The sequence below is a fragment of the Panthera leo genome, chromosome D2, assembly GCF_018350215.1.
Source record: "Panthera leo isolate Ple1 chromosome D2, P.leo_Ple1_pat1.1, whole genome shotgun sequence".
NCBI classification, from domain to species: domain Eukaryota; kingdom Metazoa; phylum Chordata; class Mammalia; order Carnivora; family Felidae; genus Panthera; species Panthera leo.
This window is the reverse complement of record NC_056689.1, coordinates 8425299-8444525: the sequence shown is the minus strand read 5'-3', so window position 1 is coordinate 8444525 and position 19227 is coordinate 8425299.

Genomic DNA, 19227 nt, shown 5'->3' with positions numbered 1-19227 from the left:
CTCATGTGGCAAAGTGTTTGAAACTCACCCAAAGGACTCATCTTACAGCAACTTCATTCGTTTCTAGCTCCCTCTTGCCTAATGAGATCAGATGCATCTGTTTTCTTTGTTTCTTTGTTTCCGCCACCACCCCTCCCCCCCCCCACAACCAGTTGAACGCACCCAATTGAAATCCTTGCTTAGACTTGCAAGAAAATATCTGAGGTGTGTTTGGAACACACACGTGATCCCAGTGATGTTTCCTTAATGTTTTCTTGAACCACCTCTCCCACCCTGGGTATCTGTCTTCACAACTCCCTATTTCCTTTTTCCCGTTGCTCTCTAATCTTTCCAGATCTTCAGTGCACACGTTTTCCTGTCTGCTGTCAGTCTGTCTGCTGGCCTGTCTTCTTTCCCTCCTTCACTACAAAACATCAGTTTCACTTTCCTTTTTATTATGTGATTAATGCATACATAGTTCACACGATAAAAATTCAAATGATTCAGATAATCAAAATGGCCCCCGGAAAACTGACCCCTGGTCCCATTTGCATTCCCAGAGACAACCACTGTTATTAATTAATATGTATCTTTCCACATCTTTTCCTCTACAATTAGTAGATTGGAACATATAAAAGTGTTGCTTTTGGGGGGCACCTGGGTGGCTCAGTTGGTTAAGCCTTCGACTCTTGATTTCGGCTTAGGTCATGATCTCACAGTTAATGAGTTCGAGCCCCACGTCGGGCTCTGCACCGACAGTGCAGAGCCTGCTTTGGATTCTCTCTCTTTCCCTCTGTCTCAAAATAAAGAAATAAACACTAAAAAAAATTTTTGGTTTTGTAGGCCACAAATGATCAAAATCAGCAATGTCACCTGACTTAACCTACTATCTCTATACACACACAGAGATATATGTAGATATACAGATCTATCTATCTATCTATCTATATATATATACAAACACACATACATAGAAGTGTAGAGTGCCATTTTGTGGATTTAAAAAAACACAAACGGGTGCCTGGGTGGCTCAATCGGTTAAGCATCTGACTCTTGATTTTGGCTCAGGTCATGATCTCATGGTTTGTAAGTTCGAGCCCCTCATCGGGCTCATGCTGACAGTGTGGAGCCTGCTTGGGATTCTCCCTCTCTCTCTCTCTGTCTCTCTCTCTGTCTCTCTCTCTGTCTCTCTCCTCTCTCTCTCTCATTGTTATTACAAATTCTACAGTATATGTACATGTCTCTTTGTTTCCATGAGAATATTAAACATTTATGTTCTAAAGCAAAGGCTTATGTAAAGAAACACATTAGAAATACATTGGTTCTTATTACCCACAGAACTGACCCATAGCATGGGCTGAGAGTGGTTAATTTGGGGTCCACTCCTTTGTTTTTCCAACTGGATGTGAAATGGAAGCTTGAGGTAGTGGTAAAGCGAGTGACACTTTCTAATTCTCTTTGCCTAAAGGTGTCTTACCTGAGTTCGACATTTTTGGGGGGCTGGCTTTGAGGGTCTTCCCCTTCTGTGTGTCTCCTTTGCTATCTGGTCTTTAGAAAGTTCTCCTTGAGGTTGTGGGTGGCTGTCCTTTTTACAGTAAACACAGAGACAAAACCCCAACAGCCGGATTCTGTGTGTCTTCATTTCCTAATCTGTCCCATTATGCCACGGAGTATAAATGACTGAACGGCACGACTCCAAACTTTCCTATCACCAGGATCGCCTCCCCTTCCCTCCCTTTATTTATCCTTACTGTAAACACCTCAGAATTTGAAGGATTTCTTTTTTGGCTACCAAATGGCATTCATTAATCAATACATTTGACTCGACAAGTATTTATCACAGACAGAGAAGTAAGTCAATCATTTTCACAAGCTTGTGGTTCACTGAGTTACTACGAGTCCAGCTCAGAGTGAGGAAATGTAACATTTGAGTCCACCTTAGACCGTTTTTGAAGGCTCGTGTGTCATTTCATCAGGCTCTTTGAGACATTGAAGAGAGCTTTGGGCCTCTGTACTACTCATTATAGTCAATAAAAGCCGGGGCTTCACATAGTGTAACACAGTCTCATCCTAAGAAACGGTCTGTTAAATGAAAGCAACTTGAAGCATTTCAAATGTTTATTAGAATCGCCTGTGAAATGTCTGTGAGGACCCAACCTGTAGTCCATGGTCAAGCTCTCATTTCCCATTCCTTTACAAATTTCTTGTTTCTCACTTCCCTTGTTCCCCAGATCTCTCTTAACCCATCGCTGCCGCGATGATTCTTTCTTCACGTCTCAATTTCGCCTCAGTACAAACTTCCTCTGAACCCCGCTCTGCCTGGTTCTTGCCTCTCTTGTCCATCATCTCTCTATTTCGTGTATTTTTTCCCCCTAAACGGTGCCCTCCATCTCCTGTTACATGATGATCTCAGATTTGTAAGGTAAGAAACCCCGATTTGGAAGATTCTCAGGAAGACAGGAAGATCGGCCTGTCCCTACCTGTAGGGAGCAGAGGGAAGGATGGATCCTCTTTCCCCCGGAAGCCACTGTGTTGGCAGGAGACGGACCTGAGGTGTGTGAAGCTCTAGTGATTACTCAGCTATTACTACTTGACGATAACGTGTGTGCAATATACTTTTGGCCATTTTCTTGGCACTGTGGAAGAAACAAGCAATAACATAGAATTCTACGTGTACATGATTTTCCTCCTTCCCGATTTCCCAAAGAAGAAATACTGCATGCTTCCGTGGAGTTCAGGGTCCGCTCCTTCTGCAAAGGCTTCTGGGGTCCTTATTGGGGGCAGGTGGGAAGAGAGGGAAAGGACTGGAAGCCTGAGCTTCCAGATGAGGAGCTGAATGGCGGTTTGGGGTCACTGACTCTACTTCTCCTAACCCGGCCTCTTCTCCCTCCAAAGTCCCAGGAAAGAACTGTTGGAACATGAGAAAGTAATTAGAACTTTTATTCTCACTTACTTTTTAATCTCATGCTTTTTAGTTTCTGTTTGGGCATATGTTTTCTGGCGTACATAATATACATTAATAAAATAGTATACAGATATAATAACTAGATACGTGAATATGCATATATTCGGGGTGCTGGCCCAAATCTTTTTACCCACACAGGCATACTGTCAAAAAGTGCATTTATCTATTCATTCATGTATCCTCATTGGATTCCCGCTATGTGTCAGTATTTTGTAGGTGATGGGGACGTGACAGTGAGCAAAGTTGGACAATTCTCACTCCACATGAATGGTTCAACCACCCTTCATTCAGCAACATTGGTTTATAGTTAATAATCAGTAACTAATGAGACCCTTGTTTCAACTACTTTTGTTTTTTAAAATTTTTTAATATTTATTTATTCTTGAGAGGTGGGGAGGGGCAGAGAGAGAGGGAAACACAGAATCTGAAGCAGGCTCCAGGCTCTGAGCCGTCAGCACAGAGCCCGATGCGGGGCTTGAACTCACGGACCGTGAGATCATGACCTGAGCCGAAGTCGGCCGCCCAACCGACTGAGCCACCCAGGCACCCCTCAACTACTTTTGTTTTTTAAAATTTTTTAATATTTATTTATTCTTGAGAGGTGGGGAGGGGCAGAGAGAAAGGGAAACACAGAATCCGAAGCAGGATCCAGGCTCTGAGCCGTCAGCACAGGGCCCGACGCGGGGCTCGAACCCATGAACCGTGAGATCATGACCTGAGCCGAAGTCAGACGCTTAACCGCCTGAGCCACCCAGGTGTCCCTCAATGACTTTTGATTTATGGGCTAGAGACAGAATCAGCCACAAACTTCTTGAAAGCTGTTGGAAAATGTGAGCATATTCTCCATGAGGCAAGCGTCTGGATCTAAACATCTGGATTTGAATGGTGTACACGGATGATCGCTTACTTCTCTTCTCAGAAGAAGAGCCTAGGAGTAAGTGAGAAGAAGAAATGCTCAGAGATCGTCAAAGGATACAAGCTTTGGGGCTGCCAAGGTGGGGGGGAGGACGGTCTTCCTCCTAAATCTCCTGTGGCATCAACATCAAAGCGTAGAGCGAATTTCAATGAATCATTCTGCCAAATGGACGTGTGGGGTAGGCATCCCGGGCGAGGGAAACAGTGTCAAGCTTTTTGTATACATCATCTCACTCCCACGGAGATATTACCATTCCTGTTCTCTACAGCAACGCACTGAGATTCAGTGAAATAAATTTCCCGCAATTGGACCCACCAGAGGCTGGATCACACCCACGTGTGACGCCCAGTTTGTGCCCTCACCCATCATGTGCCGTGTCGCCTGAGGGTCAGGGAAAGCAGGACGGGCTAGGGCAGAGGTGGAGGTGAAAATTCAGAAGAGGCAAAGTCAAGTATGGTGATTGGTCTTCCTCCCACCATGGTCTCTCATCTCAGGTCTTCTCTATTTTGTTCTCGGTCCTTACAGGGACACACTGCAGCACAGCGTTCAAAGACTACTTAGGCACAGTCATGTGAAGTTCAGGGTTAGCGTGTCATAAAAATCCGCAAGGGGGGGGGGGGCGCCTGGGTGGCTCAGTCCGTTAAGCGTCGACTTGGGTTCAGGTCATGGTCTCGCGGTTCATGAGTTGGAGCCCCGCGTCGGGCTCTGTGCTGACGGCTCAGAGCCTAGAGCCTGCTTCGGATACTGTGTCTCCCTCTCTCTCTGCCCCTCCCCTGCTTGTGCTCTCTTTCTCAGAAATAAAATAAAAAAATGTAAAAAAATCTGCAAGGGAGACTGTGTGGGCATGGGGAAGGGGGCACCTGTGGGACGCTGGGGGTGCAGATAATGGGATCCTGGGAGTTAGGCTTGAATTGGGGACCTCATTCTGCTACTTTCTGAACGGAGGAGCTTCAGTCAGTTCTCCACCATAATCTGAGTTAGAGCTAACTCCACCTAGCTCCCAGCGTGAGGGCCAGGGGTGCTGGGTGCAAAGGGCTCACATGGTGACAAGGCGCAGAGGAGGCTCTGCTGTGTCTCCTCAAGGAGGCCGATCCACCTGCTTTACCGCGGGGATGAAGGAGCGGCCAGCAGCCCTGCACATAAGGTCTGGTCTTACCGCCGTCAGAACCCTCTTCCAGCTCGTGAGCGTGCCGTCGTGTGCACCTTACCTTCACGCTGGTGCCCACCTTCCGGAGCAGTGCTGCCCTCCCCTTCCAGAGAGGAAGAAAGTGGCACTCAGTGGGGAGAGCCAGGAGCTGTGGTCCCTGTCCACGGGTCCCCGTCCCGTGGCCGCGGTGACAGGAGGATGCAAGGACGCTTCCTCCTAACTGTCTGGCCGGAGAAAAGAAGCACGTGTGTTTCCTGAAAATTCTGAGCTAGGCCTTGTTTGTATGGGAGCCACAGAGTGTGACCAGCCCTGGCTCCGCGGCTCATTCTGTGGGAAGAATCTTCCAGAGCCGCTTGTGGAAGCAGAGGGAGGAGGGGGTGACCCGAGAGGATGAAGCGGGAACTGTACACATTTCCCTTTCCGCTCTGATTCAGGGTCCCTGAAATAGGACCATTTGGGAACCGCCATGCCTCAGGCCAGATGTCAAGCTGACAGTGCCCTACTAGGGGACCGTGTTTGAACACGTCTTGTTGGAGAAGACAGGGCTGCTCGGGAGGACAGTGCAGAATGTTCCCAGACACGTCAAATGGAAGCTGAAGAGTTAAGGTGACTATGGAAAATAGAGGCAGAATACGATAGAATATGATACTGATTAATAGGAAAACATTTGGCATCAGACCTAACAGCCTTCAATTCACAGCTTTGCAATTTCTTAGCTTTCCATCCCGATCATAGGTTCCTTCCGCTGTAAAATAGGATCATACGTGCATCCAGTGATGATTGAGCGACAGCTACATGCCATGTCCTCTTCTTTGCACAGGGGGTGTAGGGGGAATAAGGAAACAGAAGCCTTTGCCTCATGGAGCTTATTTTCAAGGGCAGGGGACAGAAATAAGTAAGAAATATAAATAAAAATATAGCATGTATGAATGCTAAGAAGAAAAGGTTGGAAGACAAGATATGAATCATTCAGTGGAGGACTTGTGATCTTAGGACACGCAGGCAGGCCTCGCGGGGAGTGTGGCTTTCTGAGTAAAAGACGAAGGGAGCCAGGGATCCAGCCATACAGATTGCTGTGGGTGGCAGGGAGGAGGCTGCCTGTGTGGGTTCATTGTTTAGGAGAAAAGTTCCAGGCTAGAGATATAATTGAGAAGTCATCACTTAACAGATGATAGGAAGATTAAAGCCCTCGGATGGAATGAGGTCACCGCAAAGCAAGTGATTTTTTTTTTTTTTTCTGTTAAATACCTACCATGAGGATCTTGTTAGGTCCTGCGCGTGGATCATCACCCTTTAAGATAGCCTGCTTGTCGTTTCCACTTACAAAGGAGCAAACTGGGGTGCGGCATGTTCGATATCCTGCTTTTAGAGCAAGGATTCCCAAACTTGAGCGTGCCGGGAAATCAGCTGGGGATCTTGTGAGAATGCAGGTTTCAATACGGTCGGTCTGGGCTGGGTCTTGAGATTTTGCATTTCTTTCTTTCTTTATATATTTTTTAATGTTTATCTTTGAGGTAGAAAGAGACAGAGTGCTAGCAGGGGAAGGGCAGAGAGAGAGGGAGACACAGAATCCGAAGCAGGCTCCAGGCTCTGAGCTGTGAGCACAGAGCCCGACGCTGGGCTCGAACATATGAGCCACGAGATCATGACCTGAGCCCAAGTCGGATGCTTAACCGACTGAGCCACCCAGGCACCCAGAGATTCTGCATTTGCAACATGCCCCTTGGGTGATGCCAGTGAGGTTTGCCATAGAACTGCACGGTGAGTAACAAGGGTCCAGAAGAATCTTGAGGGTAGTACCGAATTCCTGGCTGGGATGGTGAAAAGCCCAAGTTCTTTCTACCATGGCATGTGTTCTACCATGTTGTTGGCTGGGCCACAGGTTAAAACATGAAAGAGAAAGAGAAACCCCAAAAGCAATGGGGGTGGGGAACCAACCATCTCTTCCGCTCTCTTGCAAGAAGAAACCCACGGAAGGTGAGCCAAGGCACGTCTGCAGCACAAAGCATATGCCTATCAGCCCATCTCTAACACCAAGATTCTCCCACGGAACCTCCTCGGTGTCTGGGCAAGACATACTTTCCCGGTCATGATTAATTGTTGGCTTGTCCCAATTCATTTCATTCTCGAGGTTATGAGGCGGAAGTGCTCTCTGCTGCTTAAAGACGTGGGTCCAATTAATTCTCATTTGCCTCACGGTGGTCCCTGCCTCTGTGGTACGACACGTCCCGGTTAGTCCCCACCTGCAGGCTCAGAATGGAAAAGTAGCTGCCGTTATAGTTCAGCCTGAAAACTTGCTCCTTGCTTCAGTGAGGTGGGTGCGAGAGGAAGCGTCCAGATTTGGGGGTTACGTACAGTTGGGTTTAACCGCTGGTCCTGCTGTAGATTAAATGTGTGATCTGAGCACATTTTGAACCTGTGACCTTATCACTGAAACCGAGATAATGCTCTCCGGTCTGCAGGGAGACAGTACTGCATCACAGTTAATGGTGTGGCCATTAGAAAGATGAATGACTTCACATCTTCATGCCATGATTTCCTAGTTGCGTGCTTAACTCCTCAGAGCCTCAGTGTTTCTTGTCTGGAAAATGGGAGAACGGTACGCCTACCTCATATGATTGGTGTAAAAATCAAAAGAGATGAAGTCCACGTAGAGGTGAAGAAATGTTGGCTCTTATTATTGATAATAATGGTACCATTACCATTGGGCTTTCGTGAGGATTGATGGAGACACAGATGTGAAGGTACACAGAACAGTCTTTGACATGGAGGAAGCATTCCAAACGCCTTTGTTTTCCTTTCTCCCTAGCTAACAAAGCAAGCCAGCACTCTGGAGTTACTTGATGAAGTGTGCTGATGGAGAATTCAAGAGAGAGAGAGACAGAGAGAGAGAGAGAGAGACAGACAGACAGACACAGAGAGAGAAACACTGTAAGTATCAGGACTTAGCAACATCATTTAGGCGAGGCATAGCTGAAGAATAAAAGGAACCACAGAAAAAAAATATATGGACTATATTCCTTATGCCTTTTATTGCCATGACTTATTCCTTCCAAAACTAGGGGTTTGCATCTCTCACTACCCTTCGCCAACTTTGTCCCGTTCCCGCCTTGGCAACCGTCAGTCTGTTCTCTGTATTTGTAGGTCTGATTCTGCTTATTGTTTGTTTATTCATTTGTGTTTGTTTTTAGTTTCCACATATGAGTGGAATCATAAGGTGTTTGTCTTTCTCAGTCTGACTCATTTCACTTAGCACAGTACCCTCTAGGACCATCCATGTTGTCTCCATGGCACAATCTCATCCATTTTTCTGGCTGTGTAATATTCCACTGTGTGTGTGTGTGTGTGTGTGTGTGTGTGTGTGTGTGTGTGTGTGTGTGTGTACACACACACATCTTGGTTATCCATTCATCTGTGATGGACACTTAGGTGGCTTCTATCTCTTGGCTGTTGTAAATCATGCTGCAATAAACATAGGGGGGCCATATATCTTTTCAAATTAGTGTTTTCATTTTATTTGGGTAAATACCCAATAGTAGTGGAATTATTGAACCACATAGTTTTTTTATTTTTAATTTTTTGAGGCAACCTCACCACATTGGACTGGAACTCCCATTATATATTGTTTTTTGTCTACCTTCTTTCACATAGTGTATTGTTGAGACCCATCTCTGTTGTTTATATCAGTAGCTAGTTCATTTTTATTGCCGAGAAGAATTCCACGGTGTGGAAATATCAGAGCTATTTTTGTTCATTAAAAAATTGGTAAACATTTGGGTTATTTCCAGTTTGGGACTATTATGAATAAAGCTACTATGAAAATTCATATATAGTTCTTATGTGATGATATGTTTTTAAAAAATTTTTTAAGCTTTATTTATTTTTGAGAGAGAGAGAGAGAGAGAGAGAGAGGGCATGAGTAGGGGAGGAGCAGAGAGAGGGAGACACAGAATCCAAAGCAGGCTCCAGGCTCTGAGCTGTCAGCACAGAGCCCGACCTGGGGCTTGAACCCACAAACTGTGAGATCGTGACCTGAGTCTAAGTCAGACGCCTAACCGACTGAGCCATCCAGGCACCCCTGTGACGATATGGTTTTATTTCTCTTGGGTAATTGCCTAGGAGTTGAATTGCTGGGTTATATGGTAAGTGTGTTTTTAAAATTAATTTCATCACTATACTTTCAATCAGTAGGGATATTAATATTTCATATACTTTTTAAAACATACACATATGACATCAATAATATGGAGCTAACTGATAAAAGTAAGTGTGTGTTTACTTTTATAACATGTCTTAACTGTTTTCCAAAATGCTTGTACCATTTTGCATATCCAAAATGTATGAGACATCCAAATCCTCACTAAAACTTTGAATTACCCGTCTTTTTAATCCTAACTATTCTATGGGCATGTGGTACTATCTCATTGTGCTTTCAGAATAAAAATTTTTCAAGACTAATTATGTTGAGAATCTTTTTGTGTCCTATGACTTTCCTAGATGTTCTTTTGTGAAATGTCTACTTATTTACAATTTTTTGTATATTTATCATTGGTCTTCTTATCATTGAGTTGTGAAGATTCTTTTTATAATAACACACTTTTTATAATAAATATTTTCTACTTATCTGTAACTTGCTTTTTTATTTTGTCAACAGTCTCCATGAAGCAGAAGGTTTGCATTTCGACGAAGTCTGTTTGGTCAATATTTTCTTTTATGGTTCACATTGATTGGAAAACCTACCAAAGAAAACCTATCCCAGATTTGCAAAGATGTTCTATTATTTTTATTTGGAAGCTTTATGTTTATAGAAGCTTGAGTTAACTACCGTGCATGGGGGGAGGTAAGGGTTGATGTTCATTGTTTTTCACGCAGATACTCAATGTTTCCAGCACCACTGTGGGAAAGACTGTCCTTCCTTCATGTCTCCATTCTCCCATTTGCCTACAGCCAATCGACTGTATACATGTGTGGGTCTATTTCTGGACTTTCTATTTTGTTCCACTGATCTGTTTGTCTGTCCTGACACCAAGACCATACTGTCTTTATGACTGTAGCTTTATAGGAAAGTTTTTAATCAGGGAACATGAATCTTCCCACCTCGTCCTTTTTCTCAACTGGTTTGTCTCTTCCAGGCTTCTTGAATTGCCATATACGTTTTAGAATCAGCTTGTCAATTGCCACAGGTATCATGTACATGTACATTTGCATTTATTTCTAGGCTGTATCTATTCTGTCTCATTGATACTTTTATTTTTTTTCTTGTGCTAATAATATACTGTGTTAACTATTACAACTTTATAATAATTAAGGGTATCCAGTAAGAACCATCACACCTCCTTGGTTTTGATTTTAAGAGTCTTTTGATGACCACTCTTAGCACCTTTATTTTTCACATTACTTTGTCAATTTCTACCAAAAAAAAAGAGAGAGAGAGATGAAGACCATTGATATTCTGATTTTAATCACTGCATCCTTAGATGAATTTGGGGAGAATGAACACCATTATGACATCAAATCTTTTAATCCACTGAGCCTGTTTTCTTTCTTCACTTATTTAATTTTGTTTCATGATTTTGAATAAAAATTTTAACTTTTCTCCATAAATACCTTACACACATTTAGTAGATTTATTATCCCCTAGCCCCTAAATACTTTGGGGAGTTATTGCAAATGGATTTTTTTCTTAAAATCCCTGTGTTGTACAGAAACGCAAATAATTTATTATTTTGATTTTATATTCAGCTCAACTCTTATAGGTCAAATAATTTTGAAGATCCTTTTGGGTTTTCTAAGATTATTTTATCATGTATTTAAAGAGATTTTATTTCATCTTCTCTAGTCTATGCCTTCTTATATTCTTATTTCATTGGCTAGCACTTCTGATACAATGTCAAAAGGGCACCCTTATCTTGTGTGATCAGCATTTTACTAGTCAATATGTTTACATACCCTTAGTGAGGTACTGATCTCAGCCTATTTGGTTATGATCCAAGCCTATTTGGTTATTTACAAGTGGTAGAACATGTTATGTAAGTTGTTTTGAATCTGCTTGTAAATAAATATTTGGTTAATAAGTGTCTGTAATCGTGGTGAAATTTGCTCTGAGACCTGCCTTTCTTTCTTTTTTTAAATGTCTATTTATTTATCTTGAGAGAGAGAGAGACAGAGAGAGAGAGACTGAGTGGGGAAGGGGCAGAGAGAGAGGGAGAAAGAGAATCCCAAGCAGGCTTCATGCTGTCAGCACAGAGCCCGATGTGGGGCTCGATCCCACAAACCGCGAGATCATGACGTGAGCCGAAATCAAGAGTTGGCTGCCCGACTGACTGAGCCACTCAAGTGCCCCTGAGACCTGCCTTTCTTTGAATGGATATTGATTTTTTCCAGAACTCTTTCTTTTACACTTAAATATATACCAAATTTTAATTAATAGGACATTGTGCTATTAAAAAAATGCCACGTTACAAGATGTACTCACACATACTACCACATTTTTACTTCAGAATAGCAGAATGGGAATACAAAAGGAATGGGACCAGCATGCTGATCCCTTTACAAATGTGGGTTTCTATCTTTTCTTTTTTAAATTTAAATCCAAGTTAGTTAACATATAGTGTAATAATGATTTTAGGAATAGAATTTAGTGATTCATCACTTACATGCAACACCCAGTGCTCATCCCAGCAAGTGCCCTCCTTAATGCCCGTCACCCATTTAGTCCAAACTTCCAGCAACTCTCCGTTTGTTCTCTGTATTTAAGAGTCTCTTATGGTTTGTCTCCCTCTCTGTTTTTATCTTATTTTTGCTTCCCTTCCCTTATGTTCATCTGTTTTGTATCTTAAATTCCACATATGAGTGAAATCATATGATATTTGTCTTTCTCTGACTAATTTCGCTTAGCATAATACCCTCCAGTTCCATCCATGTTGTTGCAAATGGCAAGATTTCATTCCTTCTGATCGCCGAGTAACATTCCTAAATGGATATTGATTTTTATCAAATGGTGTTTCACATGTTCTGATCAGATGATTTTTCTCTTTTAATCTATTAACGTGATGAATTACACTAATTGCTATTTTAATATTAATTTGATTTTATATTCTTGGGAAAACCAAACTTGGTCATTACATGTTACTTGTTATACATTACTATATTCAGTTAGATGAGAGCTTGTTTAGGATTTTTACCTCTGTCTTCACGAGGGACATTGGCCTTTCTAATGCTGCCTTTCCGAAATGTCAAAATCTGACTCCTCCAACATTGCCAACATATCCTGTTGATGAGGCAAAGCTGACAATTTGATGAGACAATTGCTTACAGCCACACGAGAGTACCAGCTGTGCAGGGCTTTGGCAGTGTCCACGAGAAGGGGGAGGCGAGGTCAGGACTGACTGAATTGAAAGTTTTACAGAGCAGTTTTTCATTTGAATGAAGTCCAGCTATCAATGATTTCTTTCATGGATCATGCCTTTGGCGTCATACGTAAAGAGTCATCCCCACACCCAAGGTCATCTGGATTTTCTCTTGTGTTATCTTTCCAGGGGTTTTACAGTTTTGCATTTTGCATTTATGTCTATGGTTCATTTTGAGTTAATTTTTGTGAAGAGTGGAAGATCTATGCCCAGCATCAATTCGCTTTTTTGTACACGAATATCCAATTGTTCTAGCACCGTCTGTCCTATTTTAAGTTGAGCTGTATATTTAAAAGGATGTTGGATTTGTTCTGTGATCTAGGTATTTTACAGTGGGAGATTTTTCAGTGTATCTTTTCTATCATGATGTCAGAAAAGGAAGTGCCTTATAAAAGTTTGTTGAAATGAATGAATCACATGACTGGGGAAGTAATGGAAGATTGAGTCTGTTGGGAAAGTAGGAAGTTCAGCAGTTTGTTACTTTTCTATATGATTTGATTCCAAGATCTCATCAGCATATATTCTGTTTGACATGAAACCACAGACTTGGTGTGGTATTACTTAACCTTAGCCAGTGGCATGATTTTCCTGGGTCAGATCTTAGCCCAACATCCGTGGTGAGTTCAGACCCTGTTTGTGACTCATCTGAGGCAGGTTGCAGGGGTGGTGTGGGGTCAGGACGTGGTGGCCATTTAGCCCAAAACAGAGAATGCAAACGAAAAAGACCCGCCATGTTGTTCTTAGGAGAGATTTCTCACTGTTAAAAGTTAATTTAATTTAATTTAATTTTTTTATTGAAATTTTTTTATTTTTGGGAGAGAGAGAGAGTGAGAGAGAGAGACAGAGCATGAGTCGGGGAGGGGCAGAGAGCAAGGGAGACTGAATCCGAAGTAGGTTCCAGGCTCTGAGCTGTCAGCCCAGAGCCCAATGCGGGACTCAAACCCAGGAACTGTGAGCCAAAGTTGGATGCTTAACCAACTGAGCCACCCAGGCACCCCAAAAGTTAATTTTTTTAAATATAATTTATTGTCAAATTGGTTTCCATACAACCCAGTGCTCATCCCAAGTGCCCTCCTCCCAGAAGCTATGACTCTTATAAAAATGGAAGAGTGTGCATGTGTTAAATATTTTATTTAACTCATGTGAGGGAACCACACTGACATTATTACTGGTTCAAAGGAGAAATCACAAAAGTACAGATTAATGTGAAATAGAGGAAGGTGGAAATGAATGTACGTGGGGCGACACCACTAGCCTCTTCCAAGTCAGGGAGAGAAGTCACCTAAACTTCTCCTGGACAGGACAGAATTTGCACGCCCACAGACAGAGCATTCATTTCCGTCAGTTGCCTATAATTTTCAGGGTTGGAAAATAGCTTCTACAGGATTCCAGTAAGATAGTCTGGAAAGGTGATCGATAGACAATGCTTAGTCGTCCGTTGAAGCATGGATTTTCCCTGCACCACCATGTCTCAGACTTAGATCAGACTTGAATTTTCCCTGCACCACCATGTCTCAGACAAAGGATCTTTGTCTTGGGACAGTTTGTCAATCCAGGAAATGAGGGTAATTTACTTAAAAAGTTAGCTTCTTGGGGCGCCTGGGTGGCTCGGTTGGTTGGGCGTCCGACTTCGGCTCAGGTCATGATCTCACGGTCCGTGAGTTCGAGCCCCGCATCGGGCTCTGTGCTGACAGCTCAGAGCCTGGAGCCTGTTTCGGATTCTGTGTCTCCCTCTCTCTCTGCTCCTCCCCAGTTCATGCTCTGTCTCTCTCCGTCTCAAAAATGAATAAACGTTAAAAAAAAAAAAGTTAGCTTCTTCTGTTTCTGAAATTCTAAATTCCTAAAGTATGACCGATCCAAATGGAGAAGGGCATGAGAACATTGCCCCATCTACATGTTTCTCCTGCTGCTTCTGTCTGCCAGGACTCTTGACCACAGCGTCTCATACACCCAACTCAATACTCATCAAATGTTTTGGGCCACAACACAGAGTAAGTGTATTTTACATGGTAACACAGAGCAAGCCCACACATTCACACCCAAAACGGAAACAGAAGTTTTCCTGAAACAAATCCTACCTTTGTTATGCAGAATACCCTCTTGTATTTTTGTTTGCATTCCATTCCTTTTGTAAAATGCTGGCTGTGACTCCTGAAGTTGATGGTAAGACCCCTAATAAAGTAGTTTGCAACTTTACACATTCCTATCACTCTATGAGTTTTCAGAAATACTGATGCCTGGAGGGGCACTTCCAAAGACTGATAGAAATGGGCTGGTCTGTGGCCTGGGCATCTGTGTTATTAAAAATCCCTCAGGTTGGGGTGCCTGAGTGGCTCAATCGGTTTAACGTCCGACTTTGGCTCAGGTCATGATCTCATGGCTCATGGTCTGTATGGGATAATGCTAATTATCGGAATTTTAGGCATATAACTACCCAAGGCAACCAAAACAAAACCACTTCTTAGTATTTTTTTTTTCAAAATTGAAGAATTATTTTTTAATGTTTATTTACTTATTATTTTTTTTTTTTGAGAGAGAGAGACAGCATGCATGGGAAAGGGGCAGAGAGAGGGAGAGAGAGAATCCCAAGCAGGCTCCGTACTGTCAGCGCAGAGCCCAACACGGGCCTCAAGCTCATGAACAGTGAGATCATGACCTGAGCCATAATCAAGAGTCAGACGCTTGACTGACTGAGCCACCCAGGTGCCCAGAATTCATTTTTTTTAAAGCCAACCCTTTTACGCCTGCAACCTCTGTGACCCGTCAGATACTAAAATGATGCTATATTTGCCTTCCTAAATACCCCAACTCTACATCATGATTAGCCTCCTCAAGTTTACATTCAGTTTCTTTGTGACTTTGTGACTTTGGGGCAAACACTTAACCTCTTCGTGTCTCAGTTTTTTTTTCATACGAGAAACCATCTGGGGAGCCTGGGTGGCTCAGTCAGTTAAGCGTCCGATTTCGGCTCAGGTCATGATCTCATGGTTCGTGGGTTCGAGCCCCACATCGGGCTCTGTGCTCACAGCTCAGAGCCTGGAGCCTGTTTCGGATTCTGTGTCTCCCTCTCTCTCTGCCCCTCTCCTGCTCCCTCTCTGTGTCTCTCTCTCAAAAATAAACACTTTTAAAAAATTAAAAAAAAAAGAAAAACCATTTTAATCATTTTGCCTCATTGCTCTCAGGGGATTGTTGGGTAAGACTTTTAAATTATAACAAGACATAAAACTGGTACCCAGACACTCAACCCTCTCTGGAGCTTTCTCCTACAATTTCACACATCCAGGTGGTACACCTTTATGGAACGTCGACTCTGCTTCAGTCATTATTTTAGGAACTTGAATACACAGGTACATGGGACACTGCCCTCACCTCCACGTTGCTCATGGAACAGTAGATAGGAAACAATGGCAATATAAGATGGGATCTGCCAGACTAGAGCCTTGTTTCTGGCGCCAGGATGCTGAGGAGATGTTGCCCAAGCTTCCTCGGGAGCATCCCTGACGTTTGCTCGGGAAGCCTGCTGGGAGGTGGTCAAGACCAATCTGATCATTTTAGCCATTCTGACTAACATAAGGTGATATCTCAGTGTGGTTTTGATTTGTATTTCCCTGATGAGGAGTGACGTTGATCATCTTTTCACGTGTCTGTTGGCCATCTGGATGTCTTCTTTAGAGAAGTGTCTATTCATGTCTTCTGCCCATTTCTTCACTGGATTATTTGTTTTTCGGGTGTGGCATTTGGTGAGTCCTTTATAGATTTTGGATACTAGCCCTTTATCCGATATGTTATTTGCCAATGTCTTTTCCCATTCTGCCGGTTGCCTTTTAGTTTTGTTGATTGTTTCCTTTGCAGTGCGGAAGTTTTTTACCTTGATGAGGTCCCAATAGTTCATTTTTGTTTTTAATTCCTTTGCCTTTGGAGATGTGTCAAGTAAGAAATTGCTGTGGCTGAGGTCAGAGAGGTTTTTTCCTGCTTTCTCCTCTAGTGTTTTAATGGTTAACATGGATGGAACGGGAGGGTATTATGCTAAGTGAAATAAGTCAGGCAGAGAAAGACAGATACCGTATATTTTCATTCATATGTGGATCCTGAGAAACTTAACAGAAAACCATGGGGGAAGGGAAGGGGAAAAAAGTTACAGAGAGGGAAGGAAGCAAACCATAAGAGACTCTCAAAAACTGAGAATAAACTGAGGGTTGATAGGGGGTGGGAGGGAGGGGAAAGTGGGTGGGCATTGAGGAGAGCACCTGTTGGGATGAGCACTGGGTGTTGTATGGAAACCAATTTGACAATAGATTATATTATATATATATAATTTATGTATAATTATATAAATATAATCTGATCACACATGCTGGTTTGAAGATGTGCCTGAGTGCTAGAGCCCAGCGGTGGTCAGGAGAATTTTCTTCTTTCTCATTACCTTTCTCTGTCTGCTGGTGGGGACTTCTTTCCAGCCACTGTGTTTTCATCGGAACCACACTTGTAGCTCCAAACCACCATCTGAGAGTTCCGAGCCACTGTCTTTTTTATTTGAGTATGGTTGACACACACTGTCACATTAGTTTCGGGGGTACAACGTAGTGATTCGGCTTCTCTATAGATTGAGTCTTTCGATCTTTGATGCTCTAAACAAACTCGAAATGCCTTTGCTGACAAGCATAATGACCTCCTAAAGCAGGGGACTAGGGTGCGTGATCAAAATGCCACTTCTTGTGAGGCTGCTATATAGCAGATGTTGTCTTTTGGTTTGTTGCCCAGTCTAGGAGTGGGAGTGAATCAAGCCAGATGTGCTTCCCCATAATAGATAACCAGATTAAGTGTGGCAGACCAAATAGTAACAAAGTTTGTCTAGACAGGACTTTTATTTAAAGACGTAAGCAGTGACGGAGACAATTTTTAAGTATGCACAGAACGTAGATCAATTCCCCTCAGAGTACCTACGTTAGGCGTGAAGAAGTTGGTTTCAGAAAACTCATCTTTTCAGTATTGATTTGAGATTGGGGAACACGGGGTGTCATTTGACCAGAGGCCTCAGGTATAACTAAATCTTACTAAGTAGTGGAGATTAAATTACAGCTGAGGCCCAAGGACAAGAAAAGGACAGATAACACTTTTATTATGAATTTGATTTCTATAAAGGATGTACAGCATACAATTTACAATAAAATAAAATAAAATGTGCAGTACTCTTTATTGTGAATTCCATATAACTGATTATCCAAGAGTGCCATCACTGATTTTGGCCAGCCTGTGTGTCTCCGGTCAATCTGTGCCTTCATTGACTGAGAAGTGTAGTTCTGATAGGAATGCTTACTGATCTTTTCCTAAACGTTAATGAATAAGTTGAAAGTAAAACAACAAAGATACGCTGGGACCTCACTCATTCATCAGTTACACGAGTGCTATTGCTGAATTGGATAATGGTTTTAGAGTACTAGAAGGATAATTTTCAAATTTGGTACTTCTCACAGCAGATACAAGATACTTTTTCATTTTCAGAGAGAGATTAAGAGACAGAGAGAGAGAGAGATGGGGGAGAGAGAAGGAGAGAATCCCGAGCAGGCTCTGTGCTGTCAGCACAGGGCTCCATGAGGGGCTCGATCTCACAACGGTGAGATTCATGATCTGAGCAGAAATCAAGAGTTGGATGCTCAGCCGCCTGAGCCAGCCAGGTGCCCCAAGTTACGACACACTTTTAAGTTTCATCTGCATGTAAACATCTCTCCGTTGTCTTCCTTAAGTCTAGACCAAGGGTTGTGAAATTACAACCAAATCTATTCTACTGCTCCAGTCCACTTTGATTTTATAACAACAAAATGTTTTACTGAAACCCAAGCATACCGGTAGATTTCCTTCCATGTTGTGTTTGGCTGCTTTTAAGCTACAGCTAGAACTGAGTAGTTGTGATAGGGATGGCTTGAAGTCTCAGATATTTACAATCCCCTCTTTACAGAAAAAACTTCCTGACCTCTGATCTAGACAATCAGTAACAAAACAATAAATTATATCCTGGTAGGTAGCACTTGCCAATTTCCATGTTGTAAATCCTTCGTGGCTCCTTTCAAGCTAACAACGTGCCATCACCGAATGTGAAGCTGGGAAAAGACACAGGGTCACACGCGATTGTATTATCTTCACACCAGATTGGTGGAATTGGCCTAAAGGATCGCAAGCGCATGGGTAATAGTAAAATATGGCAAAATAATTAGGAAGTGATGAGTTTTAAGTATTTATTACCTTTAGTTTCAATATGGTTTATTTAATTTGAAGTCTATGCAATTTACTTTACTCAGGTTTAACAGCCGGCTCACAAAAGTCCTGAACATTTTATAATCGGCCCTCAGGGTCTGGCGTAAGATGCCTCCGGCACACCCTTATGCGCGAGGACTGCTTGTGCCGGGAGGTGGGAGGTGACTGGTGTTGTGGTATGTTCTACATTTGTCTTGCTAGTGAGGAGGAAAGACTTCAAAAGGGGGAAGGTGGACTGGGGGTTCCTTGAAGCATGAGGAGGAGTTTGAATAAATCATTTTTATTAACATTTGCTGAGAACCTGCAGGTGTTAGCTTAGAGCTGGAGATACAGAGATGAGTAAGACAGAAGCCTTGTCCATAGAGTTCACAATGGTTGGAAGAGGCGCCATTCGTTCATTCATTCATTCGATAATTTTTTGCCCCATGCCGCAGATTTAATAGTCAACGAGATATCACAAATAAACAATTATGATGCAGAGTGTTAAATGCCACATGGAGATACGGGGGGTGGGGGGAGGAAATGTTATAAGAACATAGGGATTAATCCATCTGGGGAT